At 43.7% G+C, this 25,004-nt stretch overlaps 8 non-coding genes across 8 annotated transcripts; all 8 read left to right on the forward strand.

Annotated features, from left to right (window-relative positions):
- Positions 1 to 2,533: 2,533 nt before the first annotated feature.
- trnav-cac (transfer RNA valine (anticodon CAC)) lies at positions 2,534 to 2,606 on the forward strand. The gene has a single exon. It is a non-coding gene; the product is annotated as a tRNA-Val (tRNA).
- Positions 2,607 to 5,278: 2,672 nt separating this feature from the next.
- Positions 5,279 to 5,351, forward strand: trnav-cac (transfer RNA valine (anticodon CAC)). Its single transcript has one exon. It is a non-coding gene; the product is annotated as a tRNA-Val (tRNA).
- Positions 5,352 to 9,912: 4,561 nt separating this feature from the next.
- Positions 9,913 to 9,985, forward strand: trnav-cac (transfer RNA valine (anticodon CAC)). Its single transcript has one exon. It is a non-coding gene; the product is annotated as a tRNA-Val (tRNA).
- A 2,671-nt stretch (positions 9,986 to 12,656) lies between these two features.
- On the forward strand, positions 12,657 to 12,729 carry trnav-aac (transfer RNA valine (anticodon AAC)). Its single transcript has one exon. It is a non-coding gene; the product is annotated as a tRNA-Val (tRNA).
- A 2,674-nt stretch (positions 12,730 to 15,403) lies between these two features.
- trnav-aac (transfer RNA valine (anticodon AAC)) lies at positions 15,404 to 15,476 on the forward strand. The gene has a single exon. It is a non-coding gene; the product is annotated as a tRNA-Val (tRNA).
- Positions 15,477 to 18,147: 2,671 nt separating this feature from the next.
- On the forward strand, positions 18,148 to 18,220 carry trnav-aac (transfer RNA valine (anticodon AAC)). Its single transcript has one exon. It is a non-coding gene; the product is annotated as a tRNA-Val (tRNA).
- Positions 18,221 to 20,893: 2,673 nt separating this feature from the next.
- Positions 20,894 to 20,966, forward strand: trnav-aac (transfer RNA valine (anticodon AAC)). The gene has a single exon. It is a non-coding gene; the product is annotated as a tRNA-Val (tRNA).
- Positions 20,967 to 24,030: 3,064 nt separating this feature from the next.
- Positions 24,031 to 24,103, forward strand: trnav-aac (transfer RNA valine (anticodon AAC)). Its single transcript has one exon. It is a non-coding gene; the product is annotated as a tRNA-Val (tRNA).
- Positions 24,104 to 25,004: the final 901 nt, after the last annotated feature.

A 25,004-nucleotide genomic window follows, 5' to 3' on the forward strand; every position in this document is an offset into this window, starting at 1 on the left:
CACAGTGTCTCTCACTCCCTCCCGTTTCCAGCCCTGACGCTGGAGAAACCATATCTCAAAGCTGCACATTCCGTGCATTCAGGTCAGCTGTCAGCTTTTATTAAAGGATCCTGCCACGCCACCAAGCTTCACAACAGAAAATTAAAGCCACAAACAAACCCATCGACTAATCGCTCTTCCCCAGCTCCAGAATAAGTGAGGGTGGGACAAGCCCTAACTTCCGCTCCCACACTCTCCAATCAGCCGCTGCCGGCGGAAAGCGGAGAATGCAGCATCAAACAGCGGTTTACCGCCCTTCACTGGGCTGCAAAATGCCACCGTTCGAGACAACGCTCCCCGTACACCGAACAGCAGCCTCATAAGATGCTTCATCTCAGCTTCCTGAGTTCGAGCCCCAGCTTGCACGAACACTTCTTCACTGGAAACACCATTAATTATCTGATTGCCACGTTTTGCATCATGAAAGTAATCCTAACCGATAATTATATAATCATAGAGGTTTACAGCATGGACGGAGTCATTTAAGCCCATCGTATCTGCACCGGCCAACAAATGCCCAGTTTTAGGTGTGTTCCCCTGCACCTTATTGCATTTCATGTGCACATCTAAGAACTTGTTAAATGTGGTGAGGGTTTCTGCCTGCACCACACTTTCAGGCAGTGAGTTTGAGACCCCCACAAACATCTGCACGCAGAATGTTCACTTCAAATCCCCTTTAACCCTTACACTAATTACTTTTAAATTATGCAGCCTGGTTGTTGACCACTCCGCTATGTGAAATAGACCCTTTTAAACAACAATATCTAGGCCCCTCCTATTTTTATACACCTCAATACTGTCGCCCATCAGCCTCCTCTGTTCCAAGGAAAACAAACCCATCCTATCCAATCTGTCCTCATAGCAAAGTTGCTCCACTCCCGGCAACAACTACGTAAATCTCCTCTGTACCCTCTCCAGCGTATTCACGTCCTTCCTTCAATGCGGTGACTAGAACTGCACGCAGTACTCCAGCTGTGGCCTAACCAGAATTTTATACAGTTCTAGCATAACCCACTTGCTGTTCTGTTCCTTGCTTCTGCCAATAAATGCTACCATTCCATATGACTTCTTAACCAACTTTTCCAACTGGCCAGCTACCTTCAGGGATCTGCGGACAAGCAATGCCAGTTACCTTTGTTCCTCTACACTTCTCAATGTCATACCAGTTGATGTGTATTCCCTTTCCTTGTTAGCCCTCCACAAATGCGCTATCACTAACATCTCTGGATTAAATTCCATTTGCCACTGCTCTACCCCCTTATCTGTTGATTGATATCTTCCTGGAGTCTCCAGCTTTCTTCTTCATTATCAACCCACTGCCTATTTTAATAACACCTGAAAACTTCGTAATCATAACACCTATATTCAAGTTTAGATCATTGATAAATACCATAAAAAGCAATGGATCTGGCACTGAAAACTGCAGAACCCCACTGGAATCATCCTTCCAGTCACAAAAACACCCATCAAACATTACCCTTTGCTTACTGCCTCTGAGCCAAATTTGGATCCAATATGCCACTTCGCCCTGAATCACATGGGCATTTACTTAGAAAATGCATAATCATTAAATGTTATCCTGCCTTCATGGGAAAACATCATTAATTGACTGATGATCTTCATTTGCACAACTAAAGAAATGTTAACTGAAGGAGAGTCCTTAATTGAATAACTTATCTGTGCTCTGCACTTTACCTCTGAATCCATAAACCATTTTGGACAGTGTGCTTTAGAAGTCTGCTTCAAAATGTTCCTTGCAGGTAACATGTACATGGGACGTTGGAAACAGTGAGATAGACTGTAGTGCAAGGGACTGGTTATTGTGAAACAGCAAAGAAAATATACATTCTGGAAGAATACCATCGAAAAGAAGTGTGACCCTAACAGCCAAAAAGAAGATGAAGTGCTGAGCCCTTTTCAGCAAAAAATTCTTTTCCCAAGCATTTTTCTGACCGAATCTTCACAAAACAAAAATGATGCTTTTAAAGTCATTAAACCCGAATTTTCGTGCACCCAAATCTTCTGAATCAGATGCCTCTCGTTGTGCCGACTGAATCCACGCCCCTTTCGATATTCTGCTGACATGCACACTATTAAATGTGCCACTAACTTATACAATCAAAGAATAAGGGAATGGTTGCAGCCCGTCGAGCCCATGCCAACTCTCAACAAGTCTCACTCCCCTGTCATTTACACACAGCTGTGCAATTTTTTTCATTCGGATAATTATCCAACTCGTTTTGAAAGATAAGAATGAGTCTGACTCCACCGCCCTTTAGAGCAGTGTATTCCAGATTTTAACCACTTGCTGAGGAATGGCCACTCCTGTTCCTCTGTATAAAGGCAGAGAAACACGGGATCAATTCCTGCCACACTCACAACCTTGCTAAATTTCGCACCGTCATTCTATTCTCGTGACACAAGCTCCATAAGTGTAGTCCAGCTGTTGAGGTTAAAGCTCTGGTTATGTTCCCAACAATGCTGCTGCCACAGCATTTCCGTAGTGTAGTGGTTATCACGTTAGCCTCACACGCGAAAGGTCCCCAGTTCGAAACCGGGCGGAAACATTATGCAAACGTGTTCAATTAATGATTAGCGAAAATTAAATCATTCATATTCGTGGTTCAATATTAACAGAGTGCAGAGTCTCACGATGCTGGTCCATTTGCTGATTTCTCTCTGCAGTTCTGTTCACACTCAAATTCTTCACAGTGTCTCTCACTCCCTCCCGTTTCCATCCCTGACGCTGGAGAAACCATATCTCAAAGCTGCACATTCCGTGCATTCTGGTCAGCTGTGAGCTTTTATTAAAGGATCCTGCCACGCCACCAAGCTTCACAACAGAAAATTAAAGCCACAAACAAACCCATCGACTAATCGCTCTTCCACAGCTCCAGAATAAGTGAGGGCGGGACAAGCCCTAACTTCCGCTCCCACACTCTCCAATCAGCCGCTGCCGGCGGAAAGCGGAGAATGCAGCATCAAACAGCGGTTTACCGCCCTTCACTGGGCTGCAAAATGCCACCGTTCGAGACAACGCTCCCCGTACACCGAACAGCAGCCTCATAAGATGCTTCATCTCAGCTTCCTGAGTTCGAGCCCCATCTTGCACGAACACTTCTTCACTGGAAACACCATTAATTATCTGATTGCCACGTTTTGCATCATGAAAGTAATCCTAACCGATAATTATATAATCATAGAGGTTTACAGCATGGAAGGAGTCATTTAAGCCCATCGTATCTGCACCGGCCAACAAATGCCCAGTTTTTGGTGTGCACCCCTGCACCTTATTGCATTTCATGTGCACATCTAAGAACTTGTTAAATGTGGTGAGGGTTTCTGCCTGCACCACACTTTCAGGCAGTGAGTTTGAGACCCCCACAATCATCTGCAAGCAGAATGTTCACTTCAAATCCCCTTTAACCCTTACACTAATTTCTTTTAAATTATGCAGCCTCGTTGTTGACCACTCCGCTATGTGAAATAGACCCTTTTAAACAACAATATCTCGGCCCCTCCTATTTTTATACACCTCAATACTGTCGCCCATCAGCCTCCTCTGTTCCAAGGAAAACAAACCCATCCTATCCAATCTGTCCTCATAGCAAAGTTGCTCCACTGCTGGCAACAACTACGTAAAGCTCCTCTGTACCCTCTCCAGCGTATTCACGTCATTCCTTCAATGCGGTGACTAGAACTGCACGCAGTACTCCAGCTTTGGCCTAACCAGAATTTTATACAGTTCTAGCATAAACCACTTGCTGTTCTGTTCCTTGCTTCTGCCAATAAATGCAACCATTCCATATGACTTCTTAACCAACTTTTCCAACTGGCCAGCTACCTTCGGGAATCTGTGGACAAGCAATCCCAGTTACCTTTATCCTCTACACTTCTCAATGTCATACCAGTTGATGTGTATTCCCTTTCCTTGTTAGCCCTCCACAAATGCGCGATCTCTCACATCTCTGGATTAAATTCCATTTGCCACTGCTCTACCCCCTTATCAGTTGATTGATATCTTCCTGGAGTCTCCAGCTTTCTTCTTCATTATCAACCCACTGCCTATTTTAATAACACCTGAAAACTTCGTAATCATAACACCTATATTCAAGTTTCGATCATTGATAAATACCATAAAAAGCAATGGATCTGGCACTGAAAACTGCGGAACCCCACTGGAATCATCCTTCCAGTCACAAAAACACCCATCAAACATTACCCTTTGCTTACTGCCTCTGAGCCAAATTTGGATCCAATATGCCACTTCGCCCTGAATCACATGGGCATTTACTTAGAAAATGCATAATCATTAAATGTTATCCTGCCTTCATGGGAAAACATCATTAATTGACTGATGATCTTCATTTGCACAACTAAAGAAATGTTAACTGAAGGAGAGTCCTTAATTGAATAACTTATCTGTGCTCTGCACTTTACCTCTGAATCCATAAACCATATTGGACAGTGTGCTTTAGAAGTCTGCTTCAAAATGTTCCTTGCTGGTAACATGTACATGGGACGTTGGAAACAGTGAGATAGACTGTAGTGCAAGGGACTGGTTATTGTGAAACAGCAAAGAAAATATACATTCTGGAAGAATACCATCGAAAAGAAGTGTGACCCTAACAGCCAAAAAGAAGATGAAGTGCTGAGCCCTTTTCAGCAAAAAATTCTTTTCCCAAACATTTTTCTGACCGAATCTTCACAAAACAAAAATGATGCTTTTAAAGTCATTAATCCCGAATTTTCGTGCACCCAAACCTTCTGAATCAGATGCCTCTCGTTGTGCCGACTGAATCCATGTCCCTTTCAATATTCTGCTGACATGCACACTATTAAAGGTGCCACTAACTTATACAATCAAAGAATAAGGGAATGGTTGCAGCCCGTCGAGCCCATGCCAACTCTCAACAAGTCTCACTCCCCTGTCATTTACACACAGCTGTGCAATTTTTTTCATTCGGATATTTATCCAACTCGTTTTGAAAGATAAGAATGAGTCTGACTCCACCGCCCTTTAGAGCAGTGTATTCCAGATTTTAACCACTTGCTGAGGAATGGCCACTCCTGTTCCGATGTATAAAGGCAGAGAAACACGGGATCAATTCCTGCCACACTCACAACCTTGCTAAATAGAGCACCGTCATTCTATTCTCGTGACACAAGCTCCATAAGTGTAGTCCAGCTGTTGAGGTTAAAGCTCTGGTTATGTTCCCAACAATGCTACTGCCACAGCGTTTCCGTAGTGTAGTGGTTATCACGTTCGCCTCACACGCGAAAGGTCCCCGGTTCGAAACCGGGCGGAAACATTATGCAAACGTGTTCAATTTATGATTAGATAAAATTAAATCATTCATATTAGTGGTTCAATTATAACAGAGTGCAGTGTCTCACGATGCTGTTCAATTTGCTGATTTCTCTCTGCAGTTCTGTACAGACTCAAATTCTGCACAGTGTCTCTCACTCCCTCCCGTTTACAGCCCTGACGCTGGAGAAACCACATCTCAAAGCTGCACATTCCGTGCATTCAGGTCAGCTGTCAGCTTTTATTAAAGGATCCTGCCACGCCACCAAGCTTCACAACAGAAAATTAAAGCCACAAACAAACCCATCGACTAATCGCTCTTCCCCAGCTCCAGAATGAGTGAGGGCGGGACAAGCCCTAACTTCCGCTCCCACACTCTCCAATCAGCCGCTGCCGGCGGAAAGCGGAGAATGCAGCATCAAACAGCGGTTTACCGCCCTTCAGTGGGCTGCAAAATGCCACCGTTCGAGACAACGCTCCCCGTACACCGAACAGCAGCCTCATAAGATGCTTCATCTCAGCTTCGTGAGTTCGAGCCCCAGCTTGCACGAACACTTCTTCACTGGAAACACCACTAATTATCTGATTGTCACGTTTTGCATCATGAAAGTAATCCTAACCGATAATTATATAATCATAGAGGTTTACAGCATGGAAGGAGTCATTTAAGCCCATCGTATCTGCACCGGCCAACAAATGCCCAGTTTTAGGTGTGTCCCCCTGCAACTTATTGCATTTCATGTGCACATCTAAGAACTTGTTAAATGTGGTGAGGGTTTCTGCCTGCACCACACTTTCAGGCAGTGAGTTTGAGACCCCCACAATCATCTGCATGCAGAATGTTCACTTCAAATCCCCTTTAACCCTTACACTAATTACTTTGAAATTATGCAGCCTGGTTGTTGACCACTCCGCTATGTGAAATAGACCCTTTTAAACAACAATATCTAGGCCCCTCCTATTTTTATACACCTCAATACTGTCGCCCATCAGCCTCCTCTGTTCCAAGGAAAACAAACCCATCCTATCCAATCTGTCCTCATAGCAAAGTTGCTCCACTCCCGGCAACAACTACGTAAATCTCCTCTGTACCCTCTCCAGCGTATTCACGTCCTTCCTTCAATGCGGTGACTAGAACTGCACGCAGTACTCCAGCTGTGGCCTAACCAGAATTTTATACAGTTCTAGCATAACCCACTTGCTGTTCTGTTCCTTGCTTCTGCCAATAAATGCTACCATTCCATATGACTTCTTAACCAACTTTTCCAACTGGCCAGCTTCCTTCAGGGATCTGTGGACAAGCAATCCAAGTTTCCTTTGTTCCTCTACACTTCTCAATGTCATACCAGTTGATGTATATTCCCTTTCCTTGTTAGCCCTCCACAAATGCGCTATCACTAACATCTCTGGATTAAATTCCATTTGCCACTGCTCTACCCCCTTATCTGTTGATTGATATCTTCCTGGAGTCTCCAGCTTTCTTCTTCATTATCAACCCACTGCCTATTTTAATAACACCTGAAAACTTCGTAATCATAACACCTATATTCAAGTTTAGATCATTGATAAATACCATAAAAAGCAATGGATCTGGCACTGAAAACTGCAGAACCCCACTTGAATCATCCTTCCAGTCACAAAAACACCCATCAAACATTACCCTTTGCTTACTGCCTCTGAGCCAAATTTGGATCCAATATGCCACTTCGCCCTGAATCACATGGCCATTTACTTAGAAAATGCATAATCATTAAATGTTATCCTGCCTTCATGGGAAAACATCATTAATTGACTGATGATCTTCATTTGCACAACTAAAGAAATGTTAACTGAAGGAGAGTCCTTAATTGAATAGAAACATAGAAACATAGAAAATAGGTGCAGGAGTAGGCCATTCGGCCCTTCTAGCCTGCACCGCCATTCAATGAGTTCATGGCTGAACATTCAACTTCAGTACCCCATTCCTGCTTTCTCGCCATACCCCTTGATCCCCCTAGCAGTAAGGACCTCATCTAACTCCTTTTTGAATATATTTAGTGAATTGGCCTCAACAACATTCTGTGGTAGAGAATTCCACAGGTTCACCACTCTCTGGGTGAAGAAGTTCCTCCGCATCTCGGTCCTAAATGGCTTACCCCTTATCCTTAGACTGTGACCCCTGGTTCTGGACTTCCCCAACATTGGGAACATTCTTCCTGCATCTAACCTGTCTAACCCCGTCAGAACTTTATGTGTTTCAATGAGGTCCCCTCTCATTCTTCTGAACTCCAGTGAATACAAGCCCAGTTGATCCAGTCTTTCTTGATAGGTCAGTCCCGCCATCCCGGGAATCAGTCTGGTGAACCTTCGCTGCACTCCCTCAATAGCAAGAATGTCCTTCCTCAGGTTAGGAGACCAAAACTGTACACAATACTCCAGGTGTGGCCTCACCAATGCCCTGTACAACTGTAGCAACACCTCCCTGCCCCTGTACTCAAATCCCCTTGCTATGAAGGCCAACATGCCATTTGCTTTCTTAACCGCCTGCTGCACCTGCATGCCAACCTTCAATGACTGATGTACCATGACACCCAGGTCTCTTTGCACCTCCCCTTTTCCTAATCTGTCACCATTCAGATAATAGTCTGTCTCTCTGTTTTTACCACCAAAGTGGATAACCTCACATTTATCCACATTATACTTCATCTGCCATGCATTTGCCCACTCACCTAACCTATCCAAGTCGCTCTGCAGCCTCACAGCATCCTCCTCGCAGCTCACACTGCCACCCAACTTAGTGTCATCCGCAAATTTGGAGATACTACATTTAATCCCCTCATCTAAATCATTAATGTACAGTGTAAACAGCTGGGGCCCCAGCACAGAACCTTGCGGTAACCCACTAGTCACTGCCTGCCATTCTGAAAAGTACCCATTTACTCCTACTCTTTGCTTCCTGTCTGACAACCAGTTCTCAATCCATGTCAGTACGCTACCTCCAATCCCATGTGCTCTAACTTTGCACATCAATCTCTTGTGTGGGACCTTGTCGAACGCCTTCTGAAAGTCCAAATATACCACATCAACTGGTTCTCCCTTATCCACTCTACTGGAAACATCCTCAAAAAATTCCAGAAGATTTGTCAAGCATGATTTCCCTTTCACAAATCCATGCTGACTTGGACCTATCATGTCATCTCTTTCCAAATGCACTGCTATGACATCCTTAATAATTGATTCCATCATTTTACCCACTACCGATGTCAGGCTGACCGGTCTATAATTCCCTGTTTTCTCTCTCCCTCCTTTTTTAAAAAGTGGGGTTACATTGGCTACCCTCCACTCCATAGGAACTGATCCAGAGTCAATGGAATGTTGGAAAATGACTGTCAACGCATCCACTATTTCCAAGGCCACCTCCTTAAGTACTCTGGGATGCAGTCCATCAGGCCCTGGGGATTTATCGGCCTTCAATCCCATCAATTTCCCCAACACAATTTCCCGGCTAATAAGGATTTCCCTCAGTTCCTCCTCCTTACTAGACCCCCCGACCCCTTTTATAACCGGAAGGTTGTTCGTGTCCCCCTTCGTGAATACCGAACCAAAGTACTTGTTCAATTGGTCCGCCATTTCTTTGTTCCCCGTTATGACTTCCCCTGATTCTGACTGCAGGGGACCTACATTTGTCTTTAATAACCTTTTTCTCTTTACATATCTATAGAAACTTTTGCAATCCGTCTTAATGTTCCCTGCAAGCTTCTTCTCATATCTGTGCTCTGCACTTTACCTCTGAATCCATAAACCATTTTGGACAGTGTGCTTTAGAAGTCTGCTTCAAAATGTTCCTTGCTGGTAACATGTACATGGGACGTTGGAAACAGTGAGATAGACTGTAGTGCAAGGGACTGGTTATTGTGAAACAGCAAAGAAAATATACATTCTGGAAGAATACCATCGAAAAGAAGTCTGACCCTAACAGCCAAAAAGAAGATGAAGTGCTGAGCCCTTTTCAGCAAAAAATTATTTTCCCAAACATTTTTCTGACCGAATCTTCACAAAACAAAAATGATGCTTTTAAAGTCATTAAACCCGAATTTTCGTGCACCCAAATCTTCTGAATCAGATGGCTCTCGTTGTGCCGACTGAATCCACGCACCTTTCGATATTCTGCTGACATGCACACTATTAAATGTGCCACTAACTTATACAATCAAAGAATAAGGGAATGGTTGCAGCCCGTCGAGCCCATGCCAACTCTCAACAAGTCTCACTCCCCTGTCATTTACACACAGCTGTGCAATTTTTTTCATTCGGATACTTATCCAACTCGTTTTGAAAGATAAGAATGAGTCTGACTCCACCGCCCTTTAGAGCAGTGTATTCCAGATTTTAACCACTTGCTGAGGAATGGCCACTCCTGTTCCTCTGTATTAAGGCAGAGAAACACGGGATCAATTCCTGCCACACTCACAACCTTGCCAAATATAGCACCGTCATTCTATTCTCGTGACACAAGCTCCATCAGTGTAGTCCAGCTGTTGAGGTTAAAGCTCTGGTTATGTTCCCAACAATGCGACTTCCACAGCATTTCCGTAGTGTAGTGGTTATCACGTTCGCCTCACACGCGAAAGGTCCCTGGTTCGAAACCGGGAGGAAACATTATGCAAACGTGTTCAATTAATGATTAGCTAAAATTAAATCATTCATATTCGTGGTTCAATATTAACAGAGTGCAGTGTCTCACGATGCTGGTCCATTTGCTGATTTCTCTCTGCAGTTCTGTTCACACTCAAATTCTTCACAGTGTCTCTCACTCCCTCCCGTTTCCAGCCCTGACGCTGGAGAAACCATATCTCAAAGTTGCACATTCCGTGCATTCAGGTCAGCTGTGAGAGATTATTAAAGCATCCTGCCACGCCACCACGCTTCACAACAGAAAATTAAAGCCACAAACAAACCCATCGACTAATCGCTCTTCCCCAGCTCCAGAATGAGTGAGGGCGGGACAAGCCCGAACTTCCGCTCCCACACTCTCCAATCAGCCGCTGCCGGCGGAAAGCGGAGAATGCAGCATCAAACAGCGGTTTACCGCCCTTCACTGGGCTGCAAAATGCCACCGTTCGAGACAACGCCCCCCGTACACCGAACAGCAGCCTCATAAGATGCTTCATCTCAGCTTCCTGAGTTCGAGCCCCAGCTTGCACGAACACTTCTTCACTGGAAACACCATTAATTATCTGATTGCCACGTTTTGCATCATGAAAGTAATCCTAACCGATAATTATATAATCATAGAGGTTTACAGCATGGAAGGAGTCATTTAAGCCCATCGTATCTGCACCAGCCAACAAATGCCCAGTTTTAGGTGTGTGTCCCTGCACCTTATTGCATTTCATGTGCACATCTAAGAACTTGTTAAATGTGGTGAGGGTTTCTGCCTGCACCACACTTTCAGGCAGTGAGTTTGAGACCACCACAAACGTCTGCATGCAGAATGTTCACTTCAAATCCCCTTTAACCCTTACACTAATTACTTTTAAATTATGCAGCCTGGTTGTTGACCACTCCGCTATGTGAAATAGACCCTTTTAAACAACAATATCTAGGCCCCTCCTATTTTTATACACCTCAATACTGTCGCCCATCAGCCTCCTCTGTTCCAAGGAAAACAAACCCATCCTATCCAATCTGTCCTCATAGCAAAGTTGCTCCACTGCCGGCAACAACTACGTAAAGCTCCTCTGTACCCTCTCCAGCGTATTCACGTCCTTCCTTCAATGCGGTGACTAGAACTGCACGCAGTACTCCAGCTGTGGCCTAACCAGAATTTTATACAGTTCTAGCATAAACCACTTGCTGTTCTGTTCCTTGCTTCTGCCAATAAATGCAACCATTCCATATGACTTCTTAACCAACTTTTCCAACTGGCCAGCTACCTTCGGGGATCTGTGGACAAGCAATCCCAGTTACCTTTATCCTCTACACTTCTCAATGTCATACCAGTTGATGTGTATTCCCTTTCCTTGTTAGCCCTCCACAAATGCGCGATCTCTCACATCTCTGGATTAAATTCCATTTGCCACTGCTCTACCCCCTTATCAGTTGATTGATATCTTCCTGTAGTCTCCAGCTTTCTTCTTCATTATCAACCCACTGCCTATTTTAATAACACCTGAAAACTTCTTGATCATAACACCTATAATCAAGTTTAGATCATTGATAAATACCATAAAAGCAATTGATCTGGCACTGAAAACTGTGGAACCCCACTGGAAACATCCTTCCAGTCACAAAATCACCCATCAAACATTACCCTTTGCTTCCTGCCTCTGAGCCAAATTTGGAACCAATTTGCCACTTCGCCCTGAATCACATGGTCTTTTATTTAGAAAATGCATAATCATTAAATGTTATCCTGCCTTCATGGGAAAACATAATTAATTGACTGATGATCTTCATTTGCACAACTAAAGAAATGTTAACTGAAGGAGAATCCTTAATTGAATAACTTATCTGTGCTCTGCACTTTACCTCTGAATCCATAAACCATATTGGACAGTGTGCTTTAGAAGTCTGCTTCAAAATGTTCCTTGCTGGTAACATGTACATGGGACGTTGGAAACAGTGAGATAGACTGCAGTGCAAGGGACTGGTTATTGTGAAACAGCAAAGAAAATATACATTCTGGAAAAATACCATCGAAAAGAAGTGTGGCCCTAACAGCCAAAAAGATGATAAAGTGCTGAGCCCTTTTCAGCAAAAAATTATTTTTCAAACATTTCTCTGACCGAATCTTCATAAAAGAAAAATGATGCTTTTAAAGTCATTAAACCCGAATTTTCGTGCACCCGAATCTTCTGAATCAGATGCCTCTCGTTGTGTCGACTGAATCCATGTCCCTTTCAATATTCTGCTGACATGCACACTATTAAATGTGCCACTAACTTATAGAATCAAAGAATAAGGGAATGGATGCAGCCCGTCGAGCCCATGCCAACTCTCAACAAGTCTCACTCCCCTGTCATTTACCCACAGCTGTGCAATTTTTTTCATTCGGATACTTATCCAACTCCGTTTTGAAAGATAAGATTGAGTCTGACTCCACCGCCCTTTAGAGAAGTGTATTCCAGATTCTAACCACTTGCTGAGGAATGGCCACTCCTGTTCCTATGTATAAAGGAAGAGAAACACGGGATCAATTCCTGCCACACTCACAACCTTGCTAAATATAGCACCGTTATTCGATTCTCGTGACACAAGCTCCAGAAGTGTAGTCCAGCTGTTGAGGTTAAAGCTCTGGTTAAGTTCCCAACGATGTTACTGCACCAGCGTTTCCGTAGTGTAGTGGTTATCACGTTCGCCTAACACGCGAAAGGTCCCCGGTTCGAAACCGGGCGGAAACATTATGCAAACGTGTTCAATTAATTATAAGATAAAATTAAATCATTCAGATTAGTGGTTCAATGTTAACAGAGTGCAGTGTCTCACGATGCTATTCCATTTGCTGATTTCTCTCCACAGTTCTGTTCACACTCAAATTCTACACAGTGTCTCTCACTCCCTCCCGTTTCCAATCCTGACGCTGGAGAATCCATATCTCAAAGCTGCACATTCCGTGCATTCAGGTCAGCTGTGAGAGATTATTAAAGGATCCTGCCACGCCACCACGCTTCACAACAGAAAATTAAAGCCACAAACAAACCCATCGACTAATCGCTCTTCCTCAGCTCCAGAGTGAGTGAGGGCGGGACAAGCTCTAACTTCCGCTCCCACACTCTCCAATCAGCCGCTGCCGGCGGAAAGCGGAGAATGCAGCATCAAACAGCGGTTTACCGCCCTTCACTGGGCTGCAAAATGGCACCATTCGAGACAACGCTCCCCGTGCTCCGAACAGCAGCCTCATAAGATGCTTCATCTCAGCTTCCTGAGTTCGAGCCCCAGCTTGCACGAACACTTCTTCACTAGAAACAGCATTAATTATCTGATTGCCACGTTTTGCATCATGAAAGTAATCCTAACCGATAATTATATAATCATAGAGGTTTTCAGCATGGAAAGAGTCATTTACGCCCATCGTATCTGCACCGGCCAACAAATGCCCAGTTTTAGGTGTGTACCCCTGCACCTTATTGCATTTCATGTGCACATCTACGAACTGGTTAAATGTGGTGAGGGTTTCTGCCTGCACCACACTTTCAGGCAGTGAGTTTGAGACCCCCACAAACATCTGCATGCAGAATGTTCACTTCAAATCCCCTTTAACCCTTACACTAATTACTTTTAAATTATGCAGCCTGGTTGTTGACCACTCCACTATGTGAAATAGACCCTTTTAATCAACAATATCTAGGCCCCTCCTATTTTTATACACCTCAATGCGGTCGCCCATCAGCTTCCTCTGTTCCAAGGAAAACAAACCCATCCTATCCAATCTGTCCTCATAGCAAAGTTGCTCCACTCCCGGCAACATCTACGTAAATCTCCTCTGTACCCTCTCCAGCGTATTCACATTCTTCCTTCAATGCGGTGACCAGAACCGCACGCAGAACTCCAGATGTGGCCTAACCAGAATTTAATACAGTTCTAGCATAACTCACTTGCTGTTCTGTTCCTTGCTTCTGCCAATAAATGCAACCATTCCATATGAATTCTTAATCAACTTTTCCAACTGGTCAGCTACCTTCAGGGATCTGTGGACAAGCAATCCCAGTTACCTTTTTTCCTCTACACTTCTCAATGTCATACCAGTTGATGTGTATTCCCTTTCCTTGTTAGCCCTCCACAAATGCGCGATCTCTCACATCTCTGGATTAAATTCAGTTTGCCACTGCTCTACCCCCTTATCAGTTGATTGATATCTTCCTGGAGTCTCCAGCTTTCTTCTTCATTATCAACCACACTGCCTATTTTAATAACACCTGAAAACTTCGTAATCATAACACCTATATTCAAGTTTAGATCATTGATAAATACCATAAAAAGCAATGGATCTGGCACTGAAAACTGTGGAACCACACTGGAAACATCCTTCCAGTCACAAAAACACCCATCAAACATTATCCTTTGCTTCCTGCCTCTGAGCCAAATTTGGATCCAATTTGCCACTTCGCCTTGAATCACATGGGCTTTTACTTAGAAAATGCATAATCATTAAATGTTATCCTGCCTTCATGGGAAAACATCATTAATTGACTGATGATCTTCATTTGCACAACTAAAGAAATATTATCTGAAGGAGAATCCTTAATTGAATAACTTATCTGTGCTCTGCACTTTACCTCTGAATCCATAAACCATTTTGGACACTGTGCTTTAGAAGTCTGCTTCAAAATGTTCATTGCTGGTAACATGTATACGAGACGTTGGAAACAGTGAGATAGACTGCAGTGCAAGGGACTGGTTATTGTGAAACAGCAAAGAAAATATACATTCTGGAAGAATACCATCGAAAAGAAGTGTGGCCCTAACAGCCAAAAAGAAGATGAAGTGCTGAGCCCTTTTCAGCAAAAAATTATTTTTCAAACATTTCTCTGACCGAATCTTCACAAAAGAAAAATGATGCTTTTAAAGTCATTAAACCCGAATTTTCATGCACCGGAATCTTCTGAATCAGATGCCTCTCGTTGTGCCGACTGAATCCATGTCCCTTTCAATATTCTGCTGACATGCACACTATTAAATGTGCCACTAACTTATAGAATCAAAGCATAAGGGAATGGATGCAGCCCGTCGAGCCCATGCCAACTCTCAACAAGTCTCACTCCCCTGTCTTTTACCCACAGCTGTGCAATTTTTTTCATTCGGATACTTATCCAACTCCGTTTTGAAAGATAAGATTGAGTCTGACTCCACCGCCCTTTAGAGAAGTGTATTCCAGATTCTAACCACTTGCTGAGGAATGGCCACTCCTGTTCCTATGTATAAAGGCAGAGAAACACGGGATCAATTCCTGCCACACTCACAACCTTGCTAAATATAGCACCGTCATTCTATTCTCGTGAGACAAGCTCCAGAAGTGTCGTCCAGCTGTTGAGGTTAAAGCTCTGGTTATGTTCCCAACAATCTTAATGCCACAGCGTTTCCGTAGTGTAGTGGTTATCACGTTCGCATAACACGCGAAAAGTCACCGGTTCGAAACCGGGCGGAAACATTATGCAAACGTGTTCAATTAATGATAAGATAAAATTAAATCATTCATATTAGTTGTTCAATGTTAACAGAGTGCAGTGTCTCACGATGCTGTTCCATTTGCTGATTTCTCTCTACAGTTCTGTTCACACTCAAATTCTACACAGTGTCTCTCACTCCCTCCCGTTTCCAGCCCTGACGCTGGAGAAACCATATCTCAAAGCTGCACATTCCGTGCATTCAGGTCAGCTGTGAGAGATTATTAAAGGATCCTGCCACGCCACCACGCTTCACAACAGAAAATTAAAGCCACAAACAAACCCATCGAAAATCGCTCTTCCTCAGCTCCAGAGTGAGTGAGGGGGGGCAAGCCCTAACTTCCGCTCCCACACTCTCCAATCAGCCGCTGCCGGCGGAAAGCGGAGAATGCAGCATCAAACAGCGGTTTACCGCCCTTCACTGGGCTGCAAAATACCACCGTTCCAGACAACGCTCCCCGTGCTCCGAACAGCAGCCTCATAAGATGCTTCATCTCAGCTTCCTGAGTTCGAGCCCCAGCTTGCACGAACACTTCTTCACTGGAAACAGCATTAATTATCTGATTGCCACGTTTTGCATCATGAAAGTAATCCTAACCGATAATTATATAATCATAGAGGTTTACAGCATGGAATGAGTCATTTACGCCCATCGTATCTGCACCGGCCAACAAATGCCCAGTTTTAGGTGTGTACCCCTGCACCTTAATGCATTTCATGTGCACATCTAAGAACTGGTTAAATGTGGTGAGGGTTTCTGCCTGCACCACACTTTCAGGCAGTGAGTTTGAGACCTCCACAAACATCTGCATGCAGAATGTTCACTTCAAATCCCCTTTAAACCTTACACTAATTACTTTTAAATTATGCAGCCTGGTTGTTGACCACTCCACTATGTGAAATAGACCCTTTTAATCAACAATATCTAGGCCTCTCCTATTTTTATACACCTCAATGCGGTCGCCCATCAGCCTCCTCTGTTCCAAGGAAAATAAACCCATCCTATCCAACCTGTCCTCATAGCAAAGTTGCTCCACTCCCGGCAACATCTACGTAAATCCCCTCTGTACCCTCTCCAGCGTGTTCACGTTCTTCCTTCAATGCGGTGACCAGAACTGCACGCAGTACTCCAGCTGTGGCCTAACCAGAATTTTATCCAGTTCTAGCACAACCCACTTGCTGTTCTGTTCCTTGCTTCTGCCAATAAATGCAACCATTCCATATGACTTCTTAATCAACTTTTCCAACTGGTCAGCTACCTTCAGGGATCTGTGGACAAGCAATCCCAGTTACCTTTGTTCCTCTACACTTCTCAATGTCATACCAGTTGATGTGTATTCCCTTTCATTGTTAGCCCTCCACAAATGCGCGATCTCTCACATCTCTGGTTTAAATTCAATTTGCCACTGCTCTACCCCCTTATCAGTTGATTGATATCTTCCTGGAGTCTCCAGGTTTCTTCTTCATTATCAACCACACTGCCTATTTTAATAACACCTGAAAACTTCGTAATCATAACACTTATATTCAAGTTGAGATCATTGATAAATACCATAAAAAGCAATGGATCTGGCACTGAAAACTGTGGAACCCCACTGGAAACATGCTTCCAGTCACAAAAACACCCATCAAACATTACCCTTTGCTTCCTGCCTGTGAGCCAAAGTTGGATCCAATTTGCCACTTCGCCCTGAATCACATGGGCTTTTACTTAGAAAATGCATAATCATTAAATGTTATCCTGCCTTCATGGGAAATCATCATTAATTGACTGATGATCTTCATTTGCACAACTAAAGAAATGTTAACTGAAGGAGAGTCCTTAATTGAATAACTTATCTGTGCTCTGCACTTTAGCTCTGAATCCATAAACCATTTTGGACACTGTGCTTTAGAAGTCTGCTTCAAAATGTTCATTGCTGGTAACATGTATATGAGACGTTGGTAACAGTGAGATAGACTGTAGTGCAAGGGACTGGTTATTGTGAAACAGCAAAGAAAATATACATTCTGGAAGAATACCATCGAAAAGAAGTGTGGCCCAACAGCCAAAAAGAAGATGAAGTGCTGAGCCCTTTTCAGCAAAAAATTCTTTTTCAAACATTTCTCTGACCGAATCTTCACAAAAGAAAAATGATGCTTTTAAAGTCATTAAACCCGAATTTTCATGCACCGGAATCTTCTGAATCAGATGCCTCTCGTTGTGCCGACTGAATCCATGTCCCTTTCAATATTCTGCTGACATGCACACTATTAAATGTGCCACTAACTTTTCGAATCAATGAATAAGGGAATGGATGCAGCCCGTCGAGCCCATGCCAACTCTCAACAAGTCTCACTCCCCTGTCATTTACCCACAGCTGTGCAATTTTTTTCATTCGGATACTTATCCAACTCCGTTTTGAAAGATAAGATTGAGTCTGACTCCACCGCCCTTTAGAGAAGTGTATTCCAGATTCTAACCACTTGCTGAGGAATGGCCACTCCTGTTCCTATGTATAAAGGCAGAGAAACACGGGATCAATTCCTGCCACACTCACAACCTTGCTAAATATAGCACCGTTATTCTATTCTCGTGACACAAGCTCCAGACGTGTAGTCCAGCTGTTGAGGTTAAAGCTCTGGTTATGTTCCCAACAATGTTACTGCCACAGCGTTTCCGTAGTGTAGTGGTGATCACGTTCGCCTAACACGCGAAAGGTCCGCGGTTCGAAACCGGGCGGAAGCATTTTGCAAACGTGTTCAATTAATGATAAGATAAAATTAAATCATTCACATTAGTTGTTCAATGTTAACAGAGTGTAGTGTCTCACGATGCTGTTCCATTTGCTGATTTCTCTCTACAGTTCTGTTCACACTCAAATTCTACACAGTGTCTCTCACTCCCTCCCGTTTCCAGCCCTGACGCTGGAGAAACCATATCTCAAAGCTGCACATTCCGTGCATTCAGGTCAGCTGTGAGAGATTATGAAAGTATCCTGCCACGCCACCACGCTTCACAACAGAAAATTAAAGCCACAAACAAACCCATCGACGAATCGCTCTTCCCCAGCTCCAGCGTGAGTGAGGGCGGGACAAGCCCTAACTTCCGCTCCCACACTCTCCAATCAGCCGCTGCCGGCGGAAAGCGGAGAATGCAGCATCAAACAGCGGTTTACCGCCCTTCACTGGGCTGCAAAATGCCACCGTTCGAGACAACGCTACCCGTACACCGAACAGCAGCCTCATAAGTTGCTTCATCTCAGCTACCTGAGTTCGAGCCCCAACTTGCACGAACACTTCTTCACTGGAAACAGCATTAATTATCTGATTGCCACGTTTTGCATCATGAAAGTAATCCTAACCGATAATTATATAATCATAGAGGTTTACAGCATGGAATGAGTCATTTAAGCCCATCGTATCTGCACCGGCCAACAAATGCCCAGTTTTAGGTGTGTACCCCTGCACCTTAATGCATTTCATGTGCACATCTAAGAACTGGTTAAATGTGGTGAGGGTTTCTGCCTGCACCACACTTTCAGGCAGTGAGTTTGAGACCTCCACAAACATCTGCATGCAGAATGTTCACTTCAAATCCCCTTTAAACCTTACACTAATTACTTTTAAATTATGCAGCCTGGTTGTTGACCACTCCACTATGTGAAATAGACCCTTTTAATCAACAATATCTAGGCCTCTCCTATTTTTATACACCTCAATGCGGTCGCCCATCAGCCTCCTCTGTTCCAAGGAAAATAAACCCATCCTATCCAATCTGTCCTCATAGCAAAGTTGCTCCACTCCCGGCAACATCTACGTAAATCTCCTCTGTACCCTCTCCAGCGTATTCACGTTCTTCCTTCAATGCGGTGACCAGAACTGCACGCAGTACTCCAGCTGTGGCCTAACCAGAATTTTATACAGTTCTAGCACAACCCACTTGCTGTTCTGTTCCTTGCTTCTGCCAATAAATGCAACCATTCCATATGACTTCTTAATCAACTTTTCCAACTGGTCAGCTACCTTCAGGGATCTGTGGACAAGCAATCCCAGTTACCTTTGTTCCTCTACACTTCTCAATGTCATACCAGTTGATGTGTATTCCCTTTCATTGTTAGCCCTCCACAAATGCGCGATCTCTCACATCTCTGGTTTAAATTCAATTTGCCACTGCTCTACCCCCTTATCAGTTGATTGATATCTTCCTGGAGTCTCCAGCTTTCTTCTTCATTATCAACCACACTGCCTATTTTAATAACACCTGAAAACTTCGTAATCATAACACTTATATTCAAGTTGAGATCATTGATAAATACCATAAAAAGCAATGGATCTGGCACTGAAAACTGTGGAACCCCACTGGAAACATGCTTCCAGTCACAAAAACACCCATCAAACATTACCCTTTGCTTCCTGCCTGTGAGCCAAATTTGGATCCAATTTTCCACTTCGCCCTGAATCACATGGGCTTTTACTTAGAAAATGCATAATCATTAAATGTTATCCTGCCTTCATGGGAAAACATCATTAATTGACTGATGATCTTCATTTGCACAACTAAAGAAATGTTAACTGAAGGAGAGTCCTTAATTGAATAACTTATCTGTGCTCTGCACTTTAGCTCTGAATCCATAAACCATTTTGGACACTGTGCTTTAGAAGTCTGCTTCAAAATGTTCATTGCTGGTAACATGTATATGAGACGTTGGTAACAGTGAGATAGACTGTAGTGCAAGGGACTGGTTATTGTGAAACAGCAAAGAAAATATACATTCTGGAAGAATACCATCGAAAAGAAGTGTGGCCCAACAGCCAAAAAGAAGATGAAGTGCTGAGCCCTTTTCAGCAAAAAATTCTTTTTCAAACATTTCTCTGACCGAATCTTCACAAAAGAAAAATGATGCTTTTAAAGTCATTAAACCCGAATTTTCATGCACCGGAATCTTCTGAATCAGATGCCTCTCGTTGTGCCGACTGAATCCATGTCCCTTTCAATATTCTGCTGACATGCACACTATTAAATGTGCCACTAACTTTTCGAATCAATGAATAAGGGAATGGATGCAGCCCGTCGAGCCCATGCCAACTCTCAACAAGTCTCACTCCCCTGTCATTTACCCACAGCTGTGCAATTTTTTTCATTCGGATACTTATCCAACTCCGTTTTGAAAGATAAGATTGAGTCTGACTCCACCGCCCTTTAGAGAAGTGTATTCCAGATTCTAACCACTTGCTGAGGAATGGCCACTCCTGTTCCTATGTATAAAGGCAGAGAAACACGGGATCAATTCCTGCCACACTCACAACCTTGCTAAATATAGCACCGTTATTCTATTCTCGTGACACAAGCTCCAGACGTGTAGTCCAGCTGTTGAGGTTAAAGCTCTGGTTATGTTCCCAACAATGTTACTGCCACAGCGTTTCCGTAGTGTAGTGGTGATCACGTTCGCCTAACACGCGAAAGGTCCGCGGTTCGAAACCGGGCGGGAACATTTTGCAAACGTGTTCAATTAATGATAAGATAAAATTAAATCATTCACATTAGTGGTTCAATGTTAACAGAGTGCAGTGTCTCACGATGCTGTTCCATTTGCTGATTTCTCTCTACAGTTCTGTTCACACTCAAATTCTACACAGTGTCTCTCACTCCCTCCCGTTTCCAGCCCTGACGCTGGAGAAACCATATCTCAAAGCTGCACATTCCGTGCATTCAGGTCAGCTGTGAGAGATTATGAAAGTATCCTGCCACGCCACCACGCTTCACAACAGAAAATTAAAGCCACAAACAAACCCATCGACGAATCGCTCTTCCCCAGCTCCAGCGTGAGTGAGGGCGGGACAAGCCCTAACTTCCGCTCCCACACTCTCCAATCAGCCGCTGCCGGCGGAAAGCGGAGAATGCAGCATCAAACAGCGGTTTACCGCTCTTCACTGGGCTGCAAAATGCCAGCGTTCGAGAGAACGCTCCCCGTACACCGAACAGCAGCCTCATAAGATGCTTCATCTCAGCTTCCTGAGTTCGAGCCCCAGCTTGCACGAACACTTCTTCACTGGAAACACCATTAATTATCTGATTGCCACGTTTTGCATCATGAAAGTAATCCTAACCGATAATTATATAATCATAGAGGTTTACAGCATGGAAGGAGTCATTTAAGCCTATCGTATCTGCACCGGCCAACAAATGCCCAGTTTTAGGTGTGTACCCCTGCACCTTATTGCATTTCATGTGCACATCTCAGAACTGGTTAAATGTGGTGAGGGTTTCTGCCTGCACCACACTTTCAGGCAGTGAGTTTGAGACCCCCACAAACATCTGCATGCAGAATGTTCAGTTCAAATCCCCTTTAACCCTTACACTAATTACTTTTAAATTATGCAGCCTGGTTGTTGACCACTCCACTATGTGAAATAGACCCATTTTAATCAACAATATCTAGGCCCCTCCTATTTTTATACACCTCAATGCGGTCGCCCATCAGCCTCCTCTGTTCCAAGGAAAACAAACCCATCCTATCCAATCTGTCCTACATAGAAACATAGAAACATAGAAAATAGGTGCAGGAGCAGGCCATTCAGCCCTTCTAGCCTGCACCGCCATTCAATGAGTTCATGGCTGAACATGAAACTTCAGTACCCCCTTCCTGCTTTCTCGCCATAACCCTTGATCCCCCGAGTAGTAAGGACTTCATCTAACTCCCTTTTGAATATATTTAGTGAATTGGCCTCAACTACTTTCTGTGGTAGAGAATTCCACAGGTTCACCACTCTCTGGGTGAAGAAGTTTCTCCTCATCTCGGTCCTAAATGGCTTACCCCTTATCCACAGACTGTGACCCCTGGTTCTGGACTTCCCCAACATTGGGAACATTCTTTCTGCATCTAACCTGTCTAAACCCGTCAGAATTTTAAACGTTTCATAGCAAAGTTGCTCCACTCCCGGCAACATCTACGTAAATCTCCTCTGTACCCTCTCCAGCGTATTCACGTTCTTCCATCAATGCGGTGACCAGAACTGCACGCAGTACTCCAGCTGTGGCCTAACCAGAATTTTATACAGTTCTAGCATAACCCACTTGCTTTTCTGTTCCTTGCTTCTGCCAATAAATGCAACCATTCCATATGAATTCTTCATCAACTTTTCCAACTGGCCAGCTACCTTCAGGGATCTGTGGGCAAGCAATCCCAGTTACCTTTGTTTCACTACACTTATCAATGTCATACCAGTTGATGTGTATTCCCTTTCCTTGTTAGCCCTCCACAAATGCGCGATCTCTCACATCTCTGGATTAAATTCAATTTGCCACTGCTCTACCCCCTTATCAGTTGATTGATATCTTCCTGGAGTCTCCAGCTTTCTTCTTCATTATCAACCACACTGCCTATTTTAATAACACCTGAAAACTTCGTAATCATAATACTTATATTCAAGTTTAGATCATTGATAAATACCATAAAAAGCAATGGATCTGGCACTGAAAACTGTGGAACCACACTGGAAACATCCTTCCAGTCACAAAAACACCCATCAAACATTACCCTTTGCTTCCTGCCTCTGAGCCAAATTTGGATCCAATTTGCCACTTCGCCCTGAATCACATGGGCTTTTACTTAGAAAATGCATAATCATTAAATGTTATACTGCCTTCATGGGAAAACATCATTAATTGACTGATGATCTTCATTTGCACAACTAAAGAAATGTTAACTGAAGGAGCATCCTTAATTGAATAACTTATCTGTGCTCTGCACTTTACCTCTGAATCCATAAACCATTTTGGACACTGTGCTTTAGAAGTCTGCTTCAAAATGTTCATTGCTGGTAACATGTACATGAGACGTTGGAAACAGTGAGATAGACTGCAGTGCAAGGGACTGGATATTGTGAAACAGCAAAGAAAATATACATTCTGGAAGAATACCATCGAAAAGAAGTGTGGCCCTAACAGCCAAAAAGAAGATGAAGTGCTGAGCCCTTTTCAGCAAAAAATTCTTTTTCAAACATTTCTCTGACCGAATCTTCACAAAAGAAAAATGATGCTTTTAAAGTCATTAAACCCGAATTATCATGCACCGGAATCTTCTGAATCAGATGCCTCTCGTTGTGCCGACTGAATCCATGTCTCTTTCAATATTCTGCTGACATGCACACTATTAAATGTGCCACTAACTTATAGAATCAAAGAATAAGGGAATGGATGCAGCCCGTCGAGCCCATGCCAACTCTCAACAAGTCTCACTCCCCTGTCACTTACCCACAGCTGTGCAATTTTTTTCATTCGGATACTTATCCAGCTCCGTTTTGAAAGATAAGATTGAGTTTGACTCCACCGCCCTTTAGAGAAGTGTATTCCAGATTCTAACCACTTGCTGAGGAATGGCCACTCCTGTTCCTATGTATAAAGGCAGAGAAACACGGGATCGATTCCTGCCACACTCACAACCTTGCTAAGTATAGCACCTTTATTCTATTCTCGTGACACAAGCTCCAGAAGTGTAGTCCAGCTGTTGAGGTTAAAGCTCTGGTTATGTTCCCAACAATGTTCACTGCCACAGTGTTTCTGTAGTGTAGTGGTTATCACGTTCGCCTAACACGTGAAAAGTCCCCGGTTCGAAACCGGGCGGAAACATTATGCAAACGTGTTCAATTAATGATAAGATAAAATTAAATCATTCATATTAGAGGTTCAATGTTAACAGAGTGCAGTGTCTCACGATGCTGTTCCATTTGCTGATTTCTCTCTACAGTTCTGTTCACACTCAAATTCTACACAGTGTCTCTCACTCCCTCCCGTTTCCAGCCCTGACGCTGGAGTAACCAGATCTCAAAGCTGCACATTCCGTGCATTCAGGTCAGCTGTGAGAGATTATTAAAGGATCCTGCCACGCCACCACGCTTCACAACAGAAAATTAAAGCCACAAACAAACCCATCGACTAATCGCTCTTCCTCAGCTCCAGAGTGAGTGAGGGCGGGACAAGCCCTAACTTCCGCTCCCACACTCTCCAATCAGCCGCTGCCGGCGGAAAGCGGAGAATGCAGCATCAAACAGCGGTTTACCGCCCTTCACTGGGCTGCAAAATGCCACCGTTCGAGACAACGCTCCCCGTACACCGAACAGCAGCCTCAGAAGATGCTTCATCTCAGCTTCCTGAGTTCGAGCCCCAGCTTGCACGAACACTTCTTCACTGGAAACAGCATTAATTATTTGATTGCCACGTTTTGCATCATGAAAGTAATCCTAACCGATAATTATATAATCATAGAGGTTTACAGCATGGAAGGAGTCATTTACGCCCATCGTATCTGCACCGGCCAACAAATGCCCAGTTTTAGATGTGTACCCCTGCACCTTATTGCATTTCATGTGCACATCTAAGAACTGGTTAAATGTGGTGAGGGTTTCTGCCTGCACCACACTTTCAGGCATTGAGTTTGAGACCCCCACAAACATCTGCATGCAGAATGTTCACTTCAAATCCCCTTTAACCCTTACACTAATTACTTTTAAATTATGCAGCCTGGTTGTTG

This window comes from Pristiophorus japonicus, chromosome 3, assembly GCF_044704955.1.
Source record: "Pristiophorus japonicus isolate sPriJap1 chromosome 3, sPriJap1.hap1, whole genome shotgun sequence".
In the NCBI taxonomy this organism is placed as follows: Eukaryota; Metazoa; Chordata; class Chondrichthyes; family Pristiophoridae; genus Pristiophorus; species Pristiophorus japonicus.